The following is a 5,450-nucleotide window of genomic DNA, read 5'->3' on the forward strand; positions in this document are numbered from 1 at the left end:
TGCTGAGGGCCCTTCAAACAGACGGAGTAACTCGGTACACACATTACGCCGCCACAGTTCAACCCCTTAGCGTAATGATGATGGCAGCTTTAACTGGGGCACAGCTTTTAAAACCCCTCTCCTGCAAACACTCTCCTCCAATGGGGGGGTAAAAGCTAAGGTTTCTGGCTTAAAAAAAAAAAAGTCTCTGTGTCCAGGCATGTCTTTACCTACCTGCCCGGTGAACGTCACAGGTCACCTGGCGACCCCCCGCACCTCCCATCATTCCCTCCCTCCCTCTTTTTTTTTAGTGACCACTTCATCAGGAGTCGCACTCCTGAAAGACGCAGATTAAGATATCAGTGGTGAAGGATTCCAACTGTCCTCCTGCACAGCACGGAGCAGTAATGCCTCCTGACAGGGGAGCTTTAGAGGCCAAGTCTCAGATTCTCACATCCATCAGTGATCCCTCAGCTCCAGGAGTCGGAAAAAGAAACACGTCACATAAATATGTGGACTTCGTTGCGCACATGAGGGAAAAGTTCACAGGGGGGAGAAATAAAGAACCACTTTAAAAATGTGACGCATGCATTTGAAATTATTTTAAAAGTGTGAGCAAGAGTGTGTATAAGTAGTGAGATCTATTTCAGTGCACATATGAAGTAACCAAAGCAAGTGACTAGCTCTGTTTGTTTTTGTGACAATTATAAAAATAAAATATTTGAAAACTATTTTTTTTCCCACATTTTCCCTTTTTATACTGATACTTTACACAGTGTAAATGTTATTTTGTTATTTTTTTGTTATGTTATTTCCTTTTTTGTGTTGTTTTACTTAAATGTTGTTATAATCATCATTATTATTATTACAAAGTTGCATATTGCAAGGCTGATTTTTAGATGCAGTTGTTTTGTACAGAATAAATGTCTAAATTAAGTTTCTGGTCCTAAATACCTTGGATGATTCTGACAACAAATCAACTATCTACTAACTATATTAAAAAGGAAGATTTATTAGCTACCTTAAAATGTAAAAAAAAAAATCCTTTTTAGTTTTGAATCATATAATGCACAGAGATGTATTAAGTGAGCAAATTTCTTTTATAAATTCTGTGTTGGGCACTAAATTTCATCTACATATTATAGTGACTTAATCTGAGGGCAGTAAAATACAAATACACTGACAATAGTGACATTTTTTATTAGAAAAAACAAAGATGCAAAAATATCAAGTTAAAGGGAATTCAATTTCAAGAGGCAGAAGCAGAGATGTCCTGACGTTTACTTTGTGGTAAAAGCTCTGAAAATGTTTCTCGTAATGCAAATAAATAAAGTCTTTAATGTGAAAAGATCAGGGTTATTTTCCTTTAACTGTCAAGAGCTCTCTCCAGAGCCATGAAGTCAACATTTAACTGGGTTGTACTTCCCATAACAAGTTAATTTAACTTAATACAACCTTGATTCCCAAACAGTTGAGACTTGGTGTAAGAAGTAAAAACAGAATGCATTAAACGTTTCCTAAATCATTGTATGTTTTCAATCTGGGTTGTAGGTAAAAAGGGCGGACTGCCCCTTTAAGACAGTATTTGAAATAGCTTCCTCATTCTTGGATAGGAAGAGGACTATATGCAGCTAATCCTAAATAAAAACACAGTCATTAGAGGAGCTATTTGCCATAAGTGTGTGCATCTGGCAGCGCTGCAGGGTCAGCAGCTCCACCACCACCTGTAGGCAGACAGCGCTGACTGGGAGGAGCTCGCCGGGCTGTGGTCAGACACAGGAAGCGGAGACAGCAGGTGCACTGTTATCACCTCCATAGAAAGGTAATGAAGCCACATCACAATCAGCAGGAAATGAAGCAGCACAGCTGAGCGCGATTGCCTCCTCTACAACACACAAAAACATTTTGTACGTCTATATGAGACCATATGATCCCACAATGAATGCTCTTTGAAGCCATCACTCTTGATAAGGAAAATTTCCCAACTTCTCTGCCTTGCAGTTGTATCCCCTTTTGTTTATGAGCGCTCCATGTAGAGTCAAAGTGGTGTGACATTTACGGGCGCCTGCTTTGAAGAGGAGCCAACTACTCTCCGAGCAGTAAAAGAGCCACCTGCCTCGCCTCACCTGCCCTTCTGTGAGGGCTTAGTGAATGAAAAACTCCCAAAGTTCCAGTGTCAGCTAGACCCTGCCCAGTAGCTACTGTACAGTGCAGCACACCTTCAAAATCCCCCCTTCAATTTTGGCTCTTGCAACAGACAGAAAAGAGGATATAAAGAAGGAGAGCTGTTTTCTTTTCAGTGTCTCCCCTCGGCTAAGTCTGGGGTAAGCCCGCTAATCCTGCTTGGTGTGATGACTCACAACGGGTGTGGCCAATGTGCTCCCAAAGATATCTTTTCCACAGTCTGAATATCAATAGGAATGTTTATGTTGGCTTTGTGAATCATGTTGTGTGGCATTTAATAGTTTCTGAACACCTATTCTTTTACATCTATATGTTTGAATGATAAAAATAGTCAAGTTTTTATGTTGTATGTCGTGTAATATGTCGGTAACACACGCTCATATGTGTGTGTGAGAGGGAGAGGATTGGGCCAGTGTCCCACCTAATTGTTATTGCGTCTGTGTTTGGCCTGGAGACAGTCGATAGGAATCAGCAGTGAGCCTGATGCTGGTGGTAGGGGGGGTTATGGAGGCCTGTGTCTCCCACTTCCCAGTGTCTTAGTTGTAATGCATCCCTCCACTAACAGGGATCAAGGTATTAGGGATTCAGGTTATTTGTATTGATTTTATGTGCTGTCATGCCGGGCTCGAGGACGCCCTCATATTTGTGGAAATTGCAAATTCCACCTCGGAAATGTCACCAGCGTTTAATCTCTTCCTGAGTGGTCAATACGGGACCCTCGCTCCGGTCCAACCACGTTTATTAAACAGAGACCAAGCGTTCCCTCGGTTGCTATGGCGCCACACGGCACGGATCGGGATTGGCCCAGGCTGGATGGTAACATGGGAGCAAAGAAGTCAAACTTCAATATTAATAACTTTTGATAAGATGTGTGTCGGTGGTTGTGAGATTGTACATGGATAAGGAGACTTGACTGTGGATTAGGTGCAGCACACATTATTGTACTTTTAATAAGAAGCGCTCCTGATTTCCTGACATCACTGCGAACTGACAGCAGTTACTACCACAGTACACAAACTAAGGTCAGTGTCATTATTCTATGAGGACTCTTCAAGGTCCGTAAAAGCAAACTGCTTTGTTGCGTCTGCCAACATTTGCATGCTATTATCATCTTTGCTTTATCCGTGTCATAGCAAATGTTTCTCTTTCTCCAGTGTTTACAGGAATGGCCGAGCCACCCCTCCTCTCTCCATTCACCACAATCAAATTTACTCTGGCTTGAGTACACGTTTAGTGGGGACCATTTGTTTGAGGCAAACACTTAGGGCCCTCGTATGTCATTGACCAGTGTCCACAAATATAATCCTATCAAGTTCAATCTTAGGATGTCCTACACTATTGTTTTCCTAATGCAATAAATGAAAAATAATCGCATCTGTCTTGTTTTTATATAGAGCCATCTCCTGTTTATGAACTTCCATCTTTTATTTGTTCGAGTGGACAAACTACTTGATGATATTGTGCTGAAATCCTACTGTTGACATGCACTAAGTATTTACAGTACAAGTGGAGGAACGCCACAGCTAACAAACACGAACCTGCCGGGGGTGGACGGCATGCACGAACGCACCCTTTCTTGCTTGTTGATAAACCCCATGCTTCTTCCAAAAGCCCTCAGTTGACATGTACCTACAGAGAAAGCCTTAGCAAAACAAGCAGGACCCTTGTAAATATGCAGTGCCCAACAGTGGCACACGCAGTGTTGGCTTACACACTGCTAGTGGTGTTTTTTTTTTACCTCCAAATTTGCTCGGAAAACTAATCATGGTCTGATAAAGCCCATGGTAAATATGGGAGAGATTGACACCAACATGTCAAAGTTTACATAGTCGGGCCAAGTGTACATATAGGGCAGGGGAACTGTGGGGCCGAGCGGGGCTGGACTGATCTGACCTCGGTGAGTCTGTGCTGATGAAATAGACACTTTGTGAGAGAAGCCACAGAGCAAGAAGGAGATTGTTTGAATGGAAAATGTGAAATATAAAAAAAAAATACACATTATTAGTATAAAGGGTTCACATATTTAAAAATTGCTGCATAAAATTTATTTTTTGCACATTATTTAATGTGGTAATACTGATTCTGCTTTTTTCTGTCACCTCTCCTTCGAAAGACATTAAAATGAAGACTGCTTCCTTCTTGCCAGCTGCTGTCAGCCTTCCAATTGCTTGATAATCCACAGCAAAGACAGTGCAGCTAACAGAAAAGGTTAACCCCTGACTGATGTGTCTGATGTTAATCTATAGATCAATTAGGGAGAGGCACACTGGGTCAAGCTACAGATATTGCAGTGGCTATTAGTTCCCCTATCTGCCATTATTACACAGTCACATGCTCAAACATTGCGCTGGGTTGGTATGCTAGGCACAGATGCCTAGGGTAAACAGACAGGCCTACAAGGCTTGCACAAAATATTGATCTGACAGCAGATGGGAACCTTGATATCAGCCATTCAGTTTTCCAATGTCTGTGTATTCTTTATGTGTGTGCATGTGTTGGAACATTTGTGGCAAATGTGTTTGGGAAAAATATTTTAAAGCACATATTGCATGTTTGTTTTGCCTGACATTAATCCAGAATATTTGGCTTCCAATTTCAGTTTTAGCATATGATGCTCTGTTCTTCTTTTAGTTAGGTAGATGAGTGCATATTGGCTGTTTGTAGTAGTGTATTTTGAAGAATAATTATTCATAATATGCAAAATGCTTCCGTCAAACAAGCTTTTTGTGTAGTTTAAACTGAAAAGTGGAGAATATTTAGTTCATATCTTAACAGATTTAGCTCATTAAACCGCTGGCTACAACTTCAGACAGTATTTTCACAACCCTAACCCTAGTATTAGATCATAAAAGTTGCAAAATTGATGTTGCAATGCACCCTTTGTGCACTCTAATTTAAAAGATAATAGATAAAAGCGACTACACATAAGCTGGATACAAGTCAGGAGCAGCAGTTGTGAGATTTATATTTGATATGACGTTCTTTGACTTTGTTCCAAATTGAACTTTTGCTCTCCCCTCATAATAATCCAAACCTAGAGGCATTTTTTTCTCTCAAAAATACCAAACAAAGCATGAAACACATGCATCAGGCTCTTTTGTTGCATTAAGCTGCGTCTAAAAGAGGGAAGGGTTGTCAGTGAGAAAAGATGGATTGAAATTTTCCATTACTTCATTCAAAGCTTTCCTTTCAGTTTCAGTGAATTAGCTCACGAGGGATGAAATGATAGCTTGTCTATCAGCAGAATGACAGAATGAACTTCTTAAATCCTCTCTTAGAATCTGAAC

The sequence above is a fragment of the Centropristis striata genome, chromosome 16 (genome assembly GCF_030273125.1).
Source record: "Centropristis striata isolate RG_2023a ecotype Rhode Island chromosome 16, C.striata_1.0, whole genome shotgun sequence".
Taxonomy (NCBI): Eukaryota; Metazoa; Chordata; class Actinopteri; order Perciformes; family Serranidae; genus Centropristis; species Centropristis striata.